General features: G+C 50.8%; 1 pseudogene; it reads left to right on the forward strand.

Annotated features, from left to right (window-relative positions):
* Window positions 1–10,153: 10,153 nt before the first annotated feature.
* LOC135327095 (5.8S ribosomal RNA) lies at window positions 10,154–10,306 on the forward strand (annotated as a pseudogene).
* Window positions 10,307–18,920: the final 8,614 nt, after the last annotated feature.

The raw sequence follows: 18,920 nt of genomic DNA on the forward strand, positions 1-18,920 counted from the left end.
ATAGGATAGATGACCCGGGGAGATGGTACTTCCCATTCAGACGTCGTCTCGCTCCCGTCCAGTACGGTCGGAATTCTCATGGGGAGTTCTTCCCCGATTGATGGTACTTTATCGGCCTTTCCTCCCGCGGTGATCCACACCTTCTCGAACTCCCTCTGGATCCCCTCTTCCAGAACAATTGTTCTAGTGATGGTATCAGAAGATTGGGCGATACGATGCAGCCGACGAGCCTGAATGTTTGGGATTTGGCTCGCTAGCCGTGCAATTCCGAGACCGCCATCCTTTGTGCTGGAATACAGGATGGCGTCACACGTACTGGGTGGTAAGTGAAGCCAGCCCTTCACTGCTGATCTTATTGCAAGGTCCAAGGAATGGAGGTATGAGGCGTTCGTTCCGGCATGATCAGCCGCATATAGCAACCGTGGGACTGCGTACACTTTCAAGATCTCAACCTTCTGAAGTCGCTTTAATGGGGTTTCTCCAACGTTGTTCACCCATGTGCCCAGCTTTTCCTGCAGCTCTGGTTGGGAGACACCAATCCAAAGGTCAACTCCCAGGCCCAAATATTTTTCAGAGCTGCCAGGCTCAATTAGATGTAATTGAGCTCCATCAATCGTCCATGGGTTGCAGTTATTAATTGTATAAGAGTCTTTCGTGGGCCTTATGAAAAACCCATGTCATTTCGCTGCATGCACCTTCAGCCCGGTTTGATAGCAAAATTCTTCCACCACTTGAATATTCTTTTGCATACGATCACACGAGTTGCTCAGCAGCACAAGATCATCCGCGAATGCCAATGTTGACAGAGAGCTGTTCTTGTACCTAAACCCTTCTTTACCATCTTCTAATCGACATAGTAGTGGATCCATTGATAGGTTAAAGAGAAGTGGGGACCTCGGGTCGCCTTGCTTCACACCGGTGAGGATCTTAACCTTCTCCGAGTGGGTTCCTCCAACCTCCAGCCGTGTCGCACTGTTGTACATTTCGGCAATGATGTCGATGATATGCCCATCGACATCTTTTTGCCTGAGGACCTGGAAGATGTGTCGATGGTGGACCGAATCAAAGGCTTTTGCCAGGTCCACAAAGACGACCCCAAGCAATTTATGTTCTTTTTTCGCATATCGGATCAACATCTGGAGGAGCTTGAGATTTTCCGCACAGCCCGGGGCTGCAATAAACCCTCTTTGGCGGCTGTTAATTGGACATGCTTTTCGTAGCCGTGTTGTTAAGATCCGGGAAAACAGTCACAAAATAATCGACCCAATGGTAATGGGTCGCCAGTTGTTAATATCTCCTATCGTCCCAGGATCTGTGCATTTGGGTAGCAAGATCATTCTGCACTCCTTGATCTCATCAGGGATCTTCCCGGCCAAAAGCCACAGATTGAACAAATCGGCTAGTTGACTGCCCTGAGGGTCCTTCTTTAGGATGTCCCTCAGGCTTAAGCCATCAGGCCCGGGGGCCAAGTTCTTAGTCATCTCGGCCATGTTCTTCTGGACTTCCGCTGGGGAAATCATCTTAAAAGCAGAATTGTCCGCCGCCCCCGCACTATGGAAAGCACCCAGACTGAGAAAGGGGCCACCTTCTTCCCACTTCTTTCTGAATGAGTTATAAAGTTCATCCATTGGAAGGGGGCTCTTAAGTGCTTCGATGTTATCCAAAATGATACCAGCAAGCTTCTTACGATCCATCTCGAAGAGCTGCTGGTATCTCAGGTACTGGCCCCGTTTCACTGCCCTGGTCTTCATCCACTTCTCCACCTTCTTGGGCGTGGGTCCAGCCTGGTGCTTTCTCAGTTGTTTCAATTTAGCTACTCTGGCATGTCCCACCAGCTGTGCCAACCACTCTTCCATTGGTCCCTTGATGACATTCCGGGCGTCTTTAGCACCCTCCAGGACCTCCTCAAAGGCAACCTTCAGACTGGGGTAAAGGGTTCCCACTCGTATTCTCTCTGCAATAATCCTTCTATATTCCCTCTTTATCAGCTCAGTCCTTTCCTTCTCAGCTGGTTCGTCCCCTTCACGCTGATGTTCTGCTTTCCTTGGTGATGCTGATGTCTTAGCACCTGCCGCAAGCTGGCGTCTCTTATCGCTGATCTGCTTTGCCATTTTTGTGGGCAAATGCTCCCTGATCAGCTTGTTCACAAAGCGCTCGTTCTTGTATTTCTTCAAACTCTATCAATAGCACCGTCTCCTCTTCAGTCCAGCAGCTCTTATGCATGCCTCGGATTCCTTTTCCCTTTGGACGAGACGACTCAATCCTCTCCTTGTTCCTAAGCAGTGGATGCACAAGCCTTTTGTGCTGAGAGAGGCTGCTTTTGGTCTTGAACTCTCGGTTATATTCTTCACACAGGAAGCCGCTGGGGCCCTCTGGGACCTCCTCTTCACGTTCAGCTGGAGCCCCCTGGCATCTTGGGAAGTGGCAGGCTATACTGTGATGTTTCTCATTCGTTCTCCCACATCGGGAGCACGAGAACAGAATTCGTTGCCGACCGTGGGCTCTCTGAAGGTGGTGAATTAGCACCGCCATTTTTGCCATCTTGACACCACAGCATGGACATGCTGGATGTTCATTGGAGACCTTCACGATTGATGTACTCACACCAGTCATTCCCCCTCGTGTCAAGAATGGGACTTGCCACAGTCAGAGCAGGGATTGCGGGCCCAGAGGGAGATGTTGGCACACTATCTACCACGTCCTCCTCTGGCACCTCTTCAGTACCGGTCACGGGAGGTGATCCGATAGGTGCCAGCACCTCATAAACCTCCGGCAGATCTTTTACGCAATCATAGGGTGGTTCGGGATAAATCCCTCCCCAACAGACATAATCCGAGTTATAAAATGTCAAATTTGGTAGGTGGTAGGCCAACTCGTTAGTTGTTATTACTGCTGGAATAACACTCGCGGCGTCACGGGGAAACTCCCCGGTCTGAGTGGCCACCGAGACAAAATTAACAGCCCATGATTTTATTGGGCTGTACATGGTGTCTATGGGGGTTCGGGATACAACCAGAAGAACCAGTCCCCAAGTTCAACTGGTGTGCCTTTAGATAGCCCTTAGGCCAGGGGCTTTGGACACACGAATGTATAAATCGCGGTCAGATCAATTTAGTTTCACCTCGAATACTACCAAGTGGTCGGTGAAGCCGGTCGGTAGGGTAGGAAGTAACTATAATTCCGCACTCACGCTGGGGCAGAGGCTGACTTGGTCACCCAGAGATGGGCATCCAGCAGGACCACGAGGAGGTGTAGCCTCTGCAGCTAAGCCCAGTTAGTAACTATGGTCCCGTCTTAAGAGAGTTATACTTAATCCTGCTGTTTACCCGCACTTCATTGATTTTCTTCACTTTGACATTCAGAGCACTGGGCAGAAATCACATTGCATCAACACCCGCTGCAAGCCTTTGCGATGCTTTATTTTAATTAAACAGTCGGATTCCCCTGGTCCGCACCAGTTCTAAGTCAGCTGCTAGGCGCCGGCTGAGGCGGGGTGCTGGCCTGGGGACCCTGGCTCCCCCTGCCCCATCACCGGCAGCTGTGTGTGCATCGGGACACCCCCAGCCCCCGTGAATAGGTGTGTGTGTGGGGGGGGCGGCTGGGAGTGGAGGGAGGGGGCGGGCAGTGCCTGCCACAGCTGGGGCGATCCACGGGTAGGGCCTGCTGTGCATCCAGAGTTGCCACCACCACCCCCACCCACCTGGGGGGTGGGGGGCACCGCTCAGGTGCACAGCGCCTTGTCCAGCCACGGCATACACCCAGCCGTGCTTCACGCCCCAGCCCGACCGACCCAGCCTTTAGAGCCAATCCTTATCCCGAAGTTACCGATCTGGCTTGCCGACTTCCCTTACCTACATTGTTCCAACATGCCAGAGGCTGGTCACCTTGGAGACCTGCTGCGGATATGGGTATGGCCCAGCACAAGATTTACACCTTCTCCCCCAGATTTTCACAGGCCAGTGAGAGCTCACCGGACACCACTGGAACCGTGACCGCTTTCCAAGGTACGGGCCCCTCTCTGGGGGCAAACTCACTCCAGGGTGCCCGGCCCTTCACAAAGAAAAGAGAACTCTCCCCAGGGCTTCCTCCAGCTTCTCCGAAATCGGTTGCGTTACTGCACTGGATGCCTTGCAGCGCCCCTCTCCGCCACTCTGGATTTGGGGATCTGAACCCGACTCCCTTTCAATCAGCTGGAGGCAATGGATGCCACCGCCCGTCCCTTCGGAACAGCGCTCGCCTATCGCTTAGGACCGACTGACCCATGTTGAGCTGCTGTTCACATGGAACCCTGCTCCACTTGGGCCTTCAAAGCTCTCGTTTGAATATTTGCTACTGTTACAAGACAACCCTGGGAGCTCAGAAAGAATGTTCATACTGTTTAAACTAGGCAGATTAGGATAACTTCTCTCTCTCTATTTTCTGAAAAGAAGCATTCTTTAATCAAGGGCATCCTGGAACTGCTAAAGCCCTAAAAGAAACATTAAATCCAAATGTTTTATTTCTAGGTTTGTATTGCCAATTTGGCAAAAGAATTGGAGGTCCATGTATCCCTAACTGAACTGTCCTCATTATGATACAAAAAATCAGGCCCACAGGTCCAAAAGACCCATGCTCAGGTGAAGACCCCTCCCCTGAGCATGCGTAGTAGTAAAATGGTGTGTCAGCAAAATTATAATTGTATGTAAATCACTAACCCGCCAGTGTAAAAGGGAAAGTTGCAAACCTTGCAAGTTGTTTGTATAAATGCTACTTGAAAAGCTGTGGGGGTGTGCTTGATTTGTGGGAAACCACCGAGCACCCAGGCTTGTGCAACTCTGCAATAAAGAAGCAAATGTCTCTCCTGAGTGTGTAATTATTGGCTTATTGCACACTGGGCAACGAATCCGCTTTTTGGTCAATACTACTACCATCAAGATCTGCACCTGTGGTGGCTCCACCCGGGCCTGTGCCCCAGGCTTCAAGGCGCACCGCAGCGGCCCTCCTACTCGTCGCGGCGTAGCCCACGCAGCTTCGCATTGCCGGCGACGGCCAGGTATGGGCCCGATGCTCCAGCGCCATCCATTTTCAGGGCTAGTTGATTTGGCAGGTGGGTTGTTACACACTCCTTAGCGGGTTCCGAGTTCCATGGCCACCGTCCTGCTGTCTCTATCAACCAACACCTTTTCTGGGGTCTGATGAGGGTCGGCATCGGGTGCCTTAACCCGGCGTGCAGTTCATCCCGCAGCGCCAGTTCTGCTTCCCAAAAGTGGCCCACTAAGCACTTGCATTCCACGACCCAGCTCCACGCCAGCGAACTGGGCATCTTACCCATTGAAAGTTTGAGAATAGGTAGAGATCGTTCCGGCCCCAAGACCTCTAATCATTCGCTTTACTGGGTAAAACTGCCGCCCGCAAGCGCCAGCTATTCCGAGGGAAACTTTGGAGGGAACCAGCTACTAGATGGTTCGATTAGTCTTTCGCCCCTATACCCGGGTCGAACAACCGATTTGCACGTCAGGACCACTATGGATCTCCACCAGAGTTTCCTCTGGCTTTGCCCTGCCCAGGCATAGTTCACCATCTTTTGGGTGCTAGCATGGACACTCGTGCTCCACTTTCCCGATGGAGCAGGCCAGACAGGCTGGTGGTGTGCCCTTGGCTGTGCCTCCACCTTGGGATCCCACCTCAGCCACGAGCAGGGGTGGGGAGAAAAGCGGTGGTGCTGCCAGTGACAGCTTCTGGGAAGCCGCCACGGGGGAAGGCATGGCGGTGGTCCTCTCCCTCGGCCCCAGGATTTGATGAGAGCTGCTGCCTGGGGGCTGTAACACTCGCTGCCACGTGGTGGCAAGCCACCTGCCCACTGGGCCTTCCCAGCTGACCCAGAGCCGGTCGCGGCGCACCACCACGGGGGAAATGTGCCCGACAGGGCCGGCAGCTGGCTGGGTGGTGTTCCCTGGCCTGCCCCCACGAGGGGTGGGAGGGGAGGCAGAGGCGAGGATCTGCAGAGACCCGAGCCGGCCGACCAAGCCTGCTGGGTTGAATCCTCTGGGCGGACTGCGCAGACCCCACCCATTTACCTCTTAACGGTTTCACGCCCTCTTGAACTCTCTCTTCAAAGTCCTTTTCAACTTTCCATTACAGTACATGTTGACTATCGATCTCGTGCTGATATTTAGCCTTAGATGGAGTTTACCACATTCTTTGGGCTGCATTCCCAAGCAACCCAACTCCGAGAAGCCCCGGTCCTGGTGCACTGCTACCAGCCTCACACCGTCCACGGGCTGGGCCTTGATCAGAAGGACTTGGGCCCCCCCGAGAGTGGCGTCGGGGATGGGGGCTTCTGTACGCCACATTTCCTGCGCCCCACCCCAAGGTGGGGACTCGGTACTGGGCTCTTCCCTCTTCACTCACCATTACTGAGGGAATCCTGGTTAGTTTCTTTTGCTCCACTGACTAATATGCTTAAATTCAGTGGGCCACCATGTCTGATCTGAGGTCACAATTGGGTGGAGATGGGGCAGGCGTGCACCCGCCCCTCACACTTCAAGTCCCAGAGGAGGCCCCAGACAAGGCAGAGTCAGTGGGCAAGTGCCTACCAGCCTGTGACTGACCAATAACCCCTGCAATGGGAGAAGAAGGTGGCTCAGAGGGCGAGGTGCTCCATCAAGTTCAGGAATAATGTAGGATGCAACTTGTAAGCCTTGCTGTTGCACAGAGAACTGACTTTATCTCAACACAAAGGGCACTGGAGGGTGACCTTTGTTTTAGGTAAGCAGCTATAGCTGTTAACTGGACCAGGTGTAAATGTGTACCTGAGATAGCTCAGCTCAACACAGAGGAGAAGACCTCAACTACTAACAAAGGAATTTTGAAGAGAGCAACAGGCTTGAGCTGGCTTCAACCCACGGAGTCCTTCCCAGTGCCTGCGGACTCCCAGCGTCATGACGGTGAACATATAATAGAGACCGGTAACTGGCAGTTACATTCGTATTGTGACTGAACTGTCTAAGTGTACACTTGTATTGTGATTTCAGTACATCGTTGAATCAGTCTGCTAAATAATTTCTGTAACATCAAATACCTTCAAAATAAACTTAAATATAAAACACTGCACTCTCTGCATGTGTGCAGTATCTAAAAGAACCTGGTCAGAGAGTACTGGACTCTGACATGGCTGCCGCAGCTAGGACAGCCCAAGACCCCTTCCAGGACGAGGGGGAAGCAGTGCAGTGACTGCAGTTTGCCACCACGGAGGTGGGAGGACAGCCAGGGGCCCTCCAACACACACGCGCGGCAGCACGGTGCAGCACCACCACGGTACCCACCTGCAGACAGCCACACAGGGCTGGGGACGAGGTCCGCCTCTCCCCGAGGCCCGGCTCCTGAACGCTCGCTCGCTCGCTCGCTCTCACACTCGCGCAGCCCTCTGCCGGCAGCGGCTGGCTCCTCCTCCTGGCTGCTGCCTCCACTCTCACCCCAGCACAGGACAGCATGGCACCCTTCCCTCCCTTCCCCTCTTGCCACTGATTGATGCCTACGCTGCCCATTGCCGCAACACCTGCACCATCACTGCTGGCCTCAACACAACACCACAGCTGATGCTGGCTGGTGGGTGGAAGTGGCTCGACACACACTACAGAAGCGGGTGTGCCATGGGGAGGGGGCTCAGTGGGCACCGAAATGACACTGCTCGAGGAAGGGGGAGGGAAAGGGAGCCGGTCAGCCAGGGGAAAAATGGAGGGCAGACCCAAATGAGAAGGACGGGGAGCCCTCGCGCCCAACCTGGGACAACCCCTTTCTCACTTTGAGTCTGGCCCAGGTGCCTGGCTTGGCCCAGCCCAGCAGGGAGCAGTCCACTAGCTGCACAGCCTGCCTCAGGGTCAGGGCTCCCTGCGGACCACCAGCATCGGAGCCTGGCATCACTGTGCACTGCCTGCCGCCCACACACCCACAACCCACCAGACCCACGCTTCCGAGCTCTGAGCTCTCCTCTCCAGCCTCCAGCTCCACCATCCCAGAGATGGTGCCTACACCTGCACATGCACACACAGCCTCCCAGATGACAGCACGCACTCTCCCAGCCCTTCTGCAGGCAGACACCTTCGTCTCCCTACCTCCTCAAACAACCACCAAAGGTCCAGCAATAGCAACATTCAATGCTTTCAGATGACTGAGGTAACTCGTGCCATCTCTGTGAAGAATTTTGCTGTTGCCTTCTGGGAAGGACTTTCTCAAAAGGCACATGCAGTCCTGCATGCCACATTAAAAGCTAGCCTTACCTAAGCTGGCAGAGGTGTGGAGTATGTCACCAGAGGAGAGGAGAGGGGAGGAGAGCCCCCTCTAATGAAGAGCCTCACAATCCGCTTTTGTCACTTCTCAGAGAGCCCAAGGTCAGTTAAGAAGCCAAAATTACCTGCAAACAACTTCCCTCTAGCACTGACTGGGAATCCCAGGAATTCCACGTCGTCAGCATTCAGGCGTTCCCTCACCTGCTCCTCCAGGTGCTGCTACTTCTGCACTTTTTTCTGCCACTGCATCCCCTAAAGATGACAAAAAACTTTCAAACCGGACTGTTATGTCCACCCCCTTTGCCCAAGATCCATTTACCACAATCGAATCTGGTTTAAAGAGCTTGTTGGTCTTATCCCTCCAATGGCATTCTACCAATACCACCCAATCTGTCCCCCTTGCTTCCTTCACCAGCATTTTGCACAAGATGTTATGCCTTTTCATCCAGGCATTTCCCATTCAGAAGGACAGTGCTGCAACCTGCCGCAACTCCTTCCCTCCAAGCCCCTGGCCTTCTCTCCACCCGGATGTTCAGTTCTGTGGTGAATGCAGGCTGCTACTCCAGGAGCGAAGGCCAGACTTAGAGCCACCATAGTGTCGACCTCACCATTATATTGGGTTTCTTTGGCAGAATCGGTTGCATGGGCATTCACATGCCTTATGGCAATTCAACGTTGAGTGCTGGCTTCCCGATGCTAGGCCATAGGGGCTTTCCCCATATATTGTTGTGTGAATAGCCCATCCCATATACCCAACAGACCATACTTAAGGCCCTTATGTAGTGGCCAACTATCAGTGTATATAAATTGGGACCCTTCAACCCTTTCTCCTTCTAGCCACGGACGTGCTAGAGGAGAATGCGACCTCGAGGAGGCCGTGGTCCCCCAGCCAAGGAACAGCTGGGTGGTACCATCTGATCCCTAAGGCTGAGCTCTAGATAAACCTCCCACCCCAGTCTCTTAACCTCTTCAGGCAGCATGCCACACAAGATGTTATGTCTCTTAATCCAGACGTCCTGGACTACAGGGCAGTAGCCGATGATATGTGAGCAAGTCTCCCATTCCGCAGAACAATGCCTGCACCCCTTCGGTGCCCCTTCTCCCAGCTTGCGTGCCAAATACTCCCTGGTGGGATAGACATTGGCATGCAGCTGTATTGCTGTCAATTACTTCCTGTGAGGAATTCCCCAGTAACGTAGAAGCCAATAGTTATGGATGCTATTGTTTTCTTAAGAAGTTCTTAATACCGTGGCCTTGTGCTTTTAGATTGGCCCAATTCTCTAACTCTCTTTTTCTCCACTTGCTAGGAATAGGATAGATGATACAGGGAGCTGGAATTTCCCATTTGGACACCAACTCGCCCCCTTCCAGTGCGGTGGGAATTGTAACAGGGAGTTCATCCCCTGTTGATGGAACCTTGTCTGCTTTACCTCCTGTGGCGATCCATACCCTCTCAAACTCCTTCTGGATCTGGCGGGTGGAAGTGGCTCGACATGTGCCGTGGGTGTGTCGTGGGGGAGGGGGGGCCCGGCAGGCACCAAAACGGCAGTGGTGGGGGCAGTGCAAGGGAAAGGCAGTCAGCTGTTGCCCCCATCCCCTGGACCCCAGACGGGAACAAGGGACCAGCGCACCACTGAGAGAGTGGTGGAGGAGAGCCCATACAGCAGCACTGGCGGTGGCGGTGGGCAGTGCCCTTCTCGTTCGGGTCTGCCCTTCTTTCCCCCTCCCACCCCGTTCTTGTATGGTCAGCAAGGCGAGCCCTCTTTCTCTCTACTGTCCCTTGCTCAGCAGCCAGTGTCGACATGAGGAGGGAGGCAGAGCAGAGGGGGCCCTCAGGGGCTGTGAATGCTGTCCGCTCCTCCCTCGGTGGGGACCGAAACCAAGACAACTCTTAGCGGTCGATCACTCAGCTCGTGCATCGATGAATAATGCAGCTAGCTCCAAGAATTAATGTGAATTGCAGGACGCATTGATCATTGACACTTCGAACGCACTTGTGGCCCCGGGTTCCTCCCACGGCTATGCCTGTCTGAGCGCTGCTTGACGGTCAATCGTCACCCAAGCTGCGGTGTGGATGCAGCGGTGCCGCCCCTTGGCAGGTGGGGGATGGCACAGTTCAGGTGTGCCCGGCCGCGCCTGTCCTCCCCCTCCGAGCCCGGCGGCTGCCGCTGCACTGCACATCTTGTGCGGTGAGGCGCGGCTGTGGCGCCTCGCAGGCCCGTTGCCCCAGGGAGAGGGGGCTTTTGTTTCTTCAAATCCCAAAGAGGCATCATCTTGCTGAATCCCCTGTAACATTTCAGTTTGCTTCCAGCTTTCATTTAGATGGGGAGAAATTCTCCCGCTTTGATCCACATATACACAGCGACTAGTATTTATTACTGTACCTACTCCTCCCTGAGATGCTAATAACATACCTAGAGCCATTCCGTTCTGGGTGGTTATTTTAGCAGTCTCTGAAACCTCCCCTTGTAAACCTGTAATGGCATCAGAGGTTTTATTCCCTATTCTCTCAATAACTGCTGAAATAGTTACCGTTGCTTTTTCAAGTTCACTCACTCCCAACTGTGGAAACAGACACCTTGCGAATGAATGAAACCTAGTAGGTTGATCCGTTAAAGGCTTATTGATCCTCTTTTGTCTCCTCATGAATGTTCTTAGCCATGATCTTTGATATCTGTTATTCAGTTCTTTGTTACAGTTATGGTTGGGATTATTGCCCCTAGAGTACATGTCCCTGACCAATTAGGAGGCAGCACTTTTTGTGCCTTGCTCTCACACAACCAACACCATCCACTACCTTTTGGAACACGCCACCCATTTAGTTCCTTACTTGGCCACTTATAACCTATTTCAGGTATCCGAAAGCAATCTTCATAACTTCCTACCTTAATGGCTCCAGTACAGTTGATCGGCTGTTTTCCATAAAGTACAGGTTTCTCCCACTATTTATTTCTATTATTACATCTTCGGATACATTGATCATAATCTCCTGTCACACTCTGGAATTCCCATTCCTGTTCTGTTGTTTCATCATATTTTGGTTGATCACTATCATTTCTTATCTGTTTTATAAACTCCATAAAGGAAAAAAATAAGAGGCACTCCAATTAGCGGGAAGCCCTTGTTGGAATCTTCAGGGAAGTGGGCACACACCCAACAATCCCTCTGGTTAACTATCTTCATAGATTTCGTATTTACTTCCAAAGGAAGATTTTGACCCCCAAATCCTTCCTGATTCCCTTTAACTTTGGCTCAGGTAACCTAGAAAAACTAACCACCACATTTCTCCCCTGGTTGTTAAGGAGAACATCATTTTTACGCAGATACCATAACAACAATATTAACCCTATTCCTAACAAACAGATTAAAGCAATTTTCCCCTGAATACAATCTAAATTTAAAACTGATTCACTTTTAATACAGCTCATCTATCTTTATATATTTTTAACGTTAAAGGGTGAACTTGTTCAGCTTTCCACGTCTCTCAAGGTACTGCTTTCACTAGGGTGTGGTGGATCCAGGAATCAATTCCCTGCAGTTTCACAGCGGTATCTGTTGTTAGTAGTACCAGATACGGTCCTCTCCATTTTTCTATCAACAGCTCATCCTTCCAGGTTCGAAGATATACTTGATCTCCCGGCTGGAATGAACATACAGCTGAATCTAAAAGTACAGGAGATCTTAACTGGATGTACCTATGCAGAGAAGTAAGAACCTTTGCCATAGACAAGAGAGAATCACTTAAAATTTAATGGCCCTTAATGTGCATCTGAGTTTCATTTCCAGTTAAATTTAACGTGTAAGGTTTACTATACAGAATCTCAAATGGACTAACTTTCTCCCTAACCCTTGGGGTTATTCTGATTCTTAATAATGCCAGAGGTAAAACATCAGTCCATTTCATCTGAGTCTCCTGACACAATTTCCCTCTCTGTCTCTTAGTTGTTTGATTCATTCTTTCCTTTTCCACTGGATTGTGGCTTCCAGGGGGTATGTAAATCCCATTTAATTGGTAGGATTTCTGAGATTTCCTGTACTATTTCTGCTATAAAATGAGGTCCCCGATCCAAACAAAAGCCTTCTGGTCAATTTATTATGTCTTGGCAACACCACAACGCTGACTTGTTTGATACTGAGGCAGAAGAGAATCCTGATTTGAATGGCGTGAAACCCTGATGCCAGCAGATTTGCCGTAGCGCATATAAGCACATTAAAGTGAGATACATCTTTTGAATACAGGTTAAAAATGCCATTCTTAGCTGTTGCATTTTTAATAATAAAGACTACAACAGGTAGTATCCATTGCAGACACTCAAGTCTGACATAAACAAGTCCTGTGCCACACGATTTGCAAAAGGGGCGGGGGGACGGGGGGGAGAGAAAGCTCCACCCGTGGAACCAGCAGCATCCCTTTGGTCCTCTTCAACCGGGGTGTCTTGGAAAAGTTCAGAGCCAAATCAAAGCAAATCCAAGTCCCAAAGTCTCTGCGTGATCACGGTCTGGTTCGGTGTGTCCCGGGTGGTCGTGGGGAGACCATTTCAGGGGTCGCGGCAGCTCAGTCCTGTTTCCATCAAGAACAGATGGCTTGTTCGGGGTTATGTTTTCATAACTTTCGTCCACGGTGGTGATATGAGATAGAGAGAGATCAGAAGGAAGTATAGAAAAGGTAGAAGTGTGCACGGGAGTTATGAACAATTTTTAACAATACCTACTTTTAACAATAATCATCTCTAAAACTAAGCAATTTTTAACAATAACTTCTTTGAACAATAACATATCGAAAGAACAGTATCTTAACATATCTACTTTTAACAATAACATCTCTAAAACCAACCGAACCAAAAGGTGTCCCAGGCCATGTTTGAGGGTTTGCCTATGGCGCTGGGGGATTAGTGGAGGAAGGTGATCGTCTACAATGACAATACCAAGGCAAACAAAGGCATATTAAAAAAGCAGTTAGAACGATAGCTAAAAGACCAAGTGCTGCAACATAAATTGATATGGTGTCATAGAACATGTTGTTTTCCATTCTCCTCGTGGTATAATCCACCGATGTATTCGTCGGCCAAGGTGTGACGGTGGAGTACCTCTTCTCTGTTACCCTCAGGGCTCCAGCAACACGAAGATGGTTGTGGATTGCTGACTGCAGCCCTCGTGGTCGATGCTGATGTTATTACTGTTTCTTTGCTATTCTAGCACTTTCCCTCATGAACAAACTGTAAGCAGTGTCCCTGGTAAAAAGCAGATGCAAGCAGCCTTGAGGCTGCCAGCACATGGAGCCAAAGCATGCCATAAAAGGAAAGGTTTCTGATTATGCTCTTTGATTGGTTAGGAGCATCTGGACCATGTGAGAGAGTACATAAAAGGCCTTGCTATGGGTGGGAGATGCAGAGTTGCTGCCCTGTGCTCTTCTGTGCAGTGGTATAGAAACAAATCTTTTGCTCTGACCTAACCCAGAAGTATTGAGAATTTCTTCAACATGTTGCCTTTAACTCGGGCGGTCCTATGCTGAAACAGAAGGTACCTTCCCTGTCAACATCAAGCACAGTCCATCCAAGCTGCTTCTGCCTCCACCCTCCCACAAGTTCTCTTCCCTCATGGGCTGCCCCACTCCATCCACTTGAGCACCTCTCCATGCCAGCCTGCTGCTTCTGAGCAGCTTCTTGCTGCAGAAGTAACCTCACAGCCTATGGCCCAGCCTTCACACCTTCACCACCACCTCCCTCTTGGCTGCCTCTGCCCTCTCCTCTCTGCTCCACGCCCCTTCACTCCAACACACAACACACCACCTGCCCTGCCCTTCCTCTGCCTCCCAGGCCACAAACCCCTTCCAGCTAGGCTTACAAGGTGACTGGACGGTTAGGGGCTGCCAGGGAGCAGCTTCGGGCTGAGGCTTCAGGCATCGGTGCAGAGTCTGGGCTTTGCTTAGTGGACTTATGGAAAGCTTTTTGGGGATGGTTCCATTTTTTTGTCTTGTTAGGGAAAGCACGCTAGTTCTTTTCCTTGGGGTGGGGGAGTGGTGAAAGGAACTTGAGTGCCTAAATGCCTGTCCCCTCATCCCAGTCCTGAGCACCTGTTACGATGAGTGGGAGCAGAGGATTGGGCCCATAGCCTGGTGGTGTTTGGAGATGAGATTTGGAATCCCTGAGACACGTTTCCTTCATTCTCTGTCTCCACTCTCTTCCATCCTGCAGGAAATGACTGCACTTCCTTCCCTTTCTGCAGGCCACATTCTTCTTCCAGACACTGTTCAACAAGGACCACCTTGGTCAGTTCCTGCTATGGGAGGTGGTTTCCACTTTGGGGAGCAGTCCGGCAGGACCCCTGCCCTTCTGATACCCCCCAGCCTCAGGATCACATCTCACGGGGCACAGAGCGACAGAGCCCTGGGGCACCTTGTGGAGGGGCGAATGCTTATCCTCAATCTCATGGCCCTTTGCCATGGCACCAATGCACTCCCATGGCCTGGTGTGTGCAGATACGCTGCGTGTCAATCCCTGCATACGTGGTTCTGGGAGGGGATGTTTGTCATCTCAGTATTTCCCCCAGAGCTCACCCTCTAATATGTTGTCACAGCCCTGGGCCCACCAAAAAACTGTCACAGGTAGCTCAACTTCTGCCAGTGGGGACCTGGCAATTTCTATGCCTATTCCAAGGTATCTGGCAGTTTCCCTGAGGGAAGAACACAATCTATCTCATTTGTTTAGTTGAAGTCACATTAGGGGTCAGTCTCTTGCTGCCAGTGATCAGCCCTCAAGACTAGAAGTCTTCTCGATCCAAAAGAATCAAAATCCAAAGAGGCAATTTCAGATCTTGGTCAGCCCCTGTCTCCAGCATGTAAGATCAAATACAGAGGGCAGCTCCCCACATAACTGAGCATAAGATCAAGGTCTGCAAAACAGCTACAGTGCTTCTTTCTAAATTTGTGGTCGGTTTGTTTCAGTTTTCCAGTGAGGACAGGACAAATCTAAGCTCCATGAGGTAGCCCACAAAGTCCAAAATGAAAGCTCTACATTTCAGTGGACTGCTTCACTAAAAAGTTGTTTTTCTTGGCTTAAATCAGATTAGGAATTGATGCCCTTGGGCTGGAATGCTCTATTTGCAGAAATGGTTTTCCTTCAATACCTTGTACTTGCATTTCCTCTGGATTTAAATTTCCTCAGTAGGCCATTAACATGGAGTAAGTTGCCCCAGTATCTACTAAAAGCTCAGGGTAAGTGGCCATTAACTCTTATTAGGGTCCTAGCTCAGTCTCCTACCACTGATTCAGATGCTGCTAGTGCTTCCGGTTCCCCTAGAAGCAGATTTGGGTACTGAAACAGTATAAGGGGGGAGCAAGGGCAAAACCATTACTCGAGTGTCCCAGTGTTTGTTGCACAAGCGTATGTCTTACCTTACTTGAATCCCCAGATCTCCCTGGTCATTTAAAAGCTCAATTATCCCAGACTTACTAGTGGTTCATTTGCTGAGGTTTCTGATCCCCCAAGCAATGACCCAAGAAGGTCAGCTTACCCATACCAAATGAAGCACCTTGAGACCATTGCTCAGAGGGTGTCCCCTCCCAAGTCTGTAACAGCCATTCCTCTTGACAGAGAGCTATAGCCCTACCCTTACTGAGACCTGAGGTACCTTCAATTTCTTTCCAGTTTTCCAGAATTTCTGCTAGCAGTGAACCCCAATTTTACCTTCCCCACTGAACCTCCCATGACTCATGCTGACCCAGTTTTAGTACCTCCCTAGTGAGTGCCACTACTGCAACGACTGTCAGGTGAACTCAGCCTGTGCCAGCTGTGTCAAATGCAGTTCCAGTGCTCACCAGATTGGAGGCCAGCAGTGTCCCACCTGGGTCACCAAAACTGCTAAAATATTATCAGTGTACAGAGATTGACGTTAAGGAAGCTCATCTCCCTACATAGTCTTCAAGTGATTTTCAACATTCTCGCTTTCTCCTCCAAGCCCCACTAGACTGACACCCCTCCCCTCCCCTCCAACTAGACTGACAATGTGCTGTCAGTGCAAAGACAATATGTTCTGGAACAGGAGTCAAACACAAAGGGAAGCAGGAGAAATGGTGAATACAGCTCAGAACTGACTTCACATCTAAAGGTGACCCCTGAGCTCCTTTAATCAATGATTTGCTCCCAGGAGCTCAGAGCGGCTCAGTGACCAACCTGGATAAACTGCCCTTTTCCCCTGTCTTGCATCTCTAGTGAAATCTCTGGCAAGCTACAGATGTAGCAGTTCCCAGGAGCAGTTCAGGCCCCTGGGCACAGAAGGGAGGTTCCTGCACGACTTAGAAACTGCATTGGTCCTTGCTGTAACTTTCCTCCTGGGGGATTTTGGGAGACACCCTCAAAAGCAATCTCAACCATGCTATAAGCTAAACCATTATGCAGTGAAGGGATGAGCTATCCAGCTGGAGAAGAGATCTGTTCTTCTGGCTTCACTCTCTACTTGAAAGGGGGGGGGGCAGATTTTCCTGCTAAGAAATAGCTACCCAGACAATCTGACCTCTTGTAAGAGGGTAGTCACCCATCAAGTCAGACATCAGAAGCACTAAAAGTGCAGCCTAGCTATAAAAACTGTAGCAGCAATCATTTGCTAACAGAGCCTCTGATCCCTAACCTCACGGAAGTACCAGAAGGAGAAAGACAGAGGCAAGGTACATAAGAATGTTGGGCAGGAAGTGTTGCAGGGAGATTTCCTTGACTGTCATGAGCTGCCTTCTTGGTTCCGTGTTTTCAGTCCCAGCAAGGAGAAAAGGTTTGGCAGATTTTGGCAAGAAGCCTTGTTGCATGAGACAACAACTTCACTGCCCTCCTGGCCATCTGGAGTGGTTAGCTGTAGCACAGCATGCAGTGCACAGATGCAATGATTACTGTCCTTCATTGTAAGCATAATCAGCCTTCTTGTGCGTGATCAGTTTGTTGTTGTGACACACTGTGGAGTGTGTACTTGAGTTCTTTTGGATCTTGACCGGAAGGAGATTCACACGCACAAGGCTGGAGAACAGCCAAATGCCTTTATTGCTGTAAGGCGATCTGTGATTCATATTGTTACAAGACAACCCTGAGAAGCTCAGAAAGAATGTTCGAAGTAGGTAGATTTGGATAACTTCTATCTTAGATAGAATTTGCTTAGCATGAGTAGCCGCACACTTGCTTAGCATAAGTAGCTAAATTTGCTGAAGCCTTAGGCTGCGCTCCTAGTTCGTTAAGAAAAGGCCTCAGAGCTGGTGCAGGCTGGAAAGATAAGGGAGTTACAAGCAGTCTGCATTCCTGTGCCCCACTCTCCGAAAGGGAGGATGCCAAGGCTGAGAAATAAGGCCTGTTTGGGCGCCAAGACCTTGGGAAGCAAAAAGCTTCCTCTCACTGTTAAAACAGTGATGATTAAGGGGTCTGGATTATGTCTTCTTCCTCAGGGCCTTGGAAGATAACACCTACTGACCCAGCTGGGGCAGTGTTAATTAATTGACCAGGACCTTGAGAAGCAGGGGTGGGACCCAGGGAAATGTGAAGAAATCATTAACCAATCAATGTAAAAGAGGAAGGAAGTCACAAATATGGCAAATTTGATTGTATAAATGCTACCAGAAAAATTGGGGGGGGGGGGGGGGGATGGTGTGCTCAATTTGTGGAAAACCACCGAGCACCCAGGCTTGCGCAACTCTGAAATAAATAAACAAATGTCTCTCCTGAGTGTGTAATTATTGGCTTATTGCACACCGGGCAACGAATCCGCTTTTCGGACAACAATATCAGCATATGCTATAGCAGGTTCTGCTGCATGGTGACTCAGTTCTTGCCCAGTAGATTGTACTGTTTATGCTGTTCGAGGAGCTGCGATGTGTGAACCCCTAAGCTACTGCTGAGGGAGATGGGGCATCCCCGGTGCTGCTGCCCCACTGAGGACACTGCAGCTGGTCCATGTCTTGCTGGTCGATGGTGCCCTTGCTGTTATAGACCAGAGTGCTGGACAGCAGTACGGCTAGCACGAAGATCCATGCGTCATTCTTGGTGTTTCCCTGGAACAAACAGCCCTGGATGATACCAAGAAACTGTGTGCAAGGCCTGCTAAGAGTTAGCAAATCCCCAGATCCCCAGGGAACAGGGAAAACTTTTGGGTGCTGGCTCAGAGTTGGTCTTGGCCTTGGTGCTTAGGGTTTGCGGTAGGGGCTAGAGCTTTGGCAGAGGGCTGTGGGTTGGAGTGGGGGTGAGGGCTGCAGCCCGGTGCAGCACCCCAAGGCGAGCGATGAGGCCTTGGGATTAGCTTCAGGCACAGGGTCCGAGTTTAGGGAAGCGGGCAGAGATGGAGGCTTCACTGTAGCCCTTGGGGTTTGGCCTTGGCAAATTTAGGACGCCAAGGCAGCAAGGTGCAAGGGTGGGGCTTCAGGTCAGTGCTTAGGCATGGGGTGGGGGCCTCCCGGAGGGGCTCTGCCAGGTGCTGTCCCAGCTGCAGAACCACTGCCTCAAGGCCCCTTACCTCCCCACAACATGGCCTCTCTCCTGGCTGCCACCTGGCAGCCCTTCCTGTCCTCCCGTGCCTGCCTCCAGCTCCTGCGTGCTTCGCTGAGGCAACACAGAGCACCTCCTCATCAGCACCCAAGCACTCTCCCTCCAGCCTGCCTCTGCCTCTGCCACCCCAGCCACCTGC

Source organism: Dromaius novaehollandiae, unplaced genomic scaffold (assembly GCF_036370855.1).
Source record: "Dromaius novaehollandiae isolate bDroNov1 unplaced genomic scaffold, bDroNov1.hap1 HAP1_SCAFFOLD_45, whole genome shotgun sequence".
Classification (NCBI taxonomy): domain Eukaryota; kingdom Metazoa; phylum Chordata; class Aves; order Casuariiformes; family Dromaiidae; genus Dromaius; species Dromaius novaehollandiae.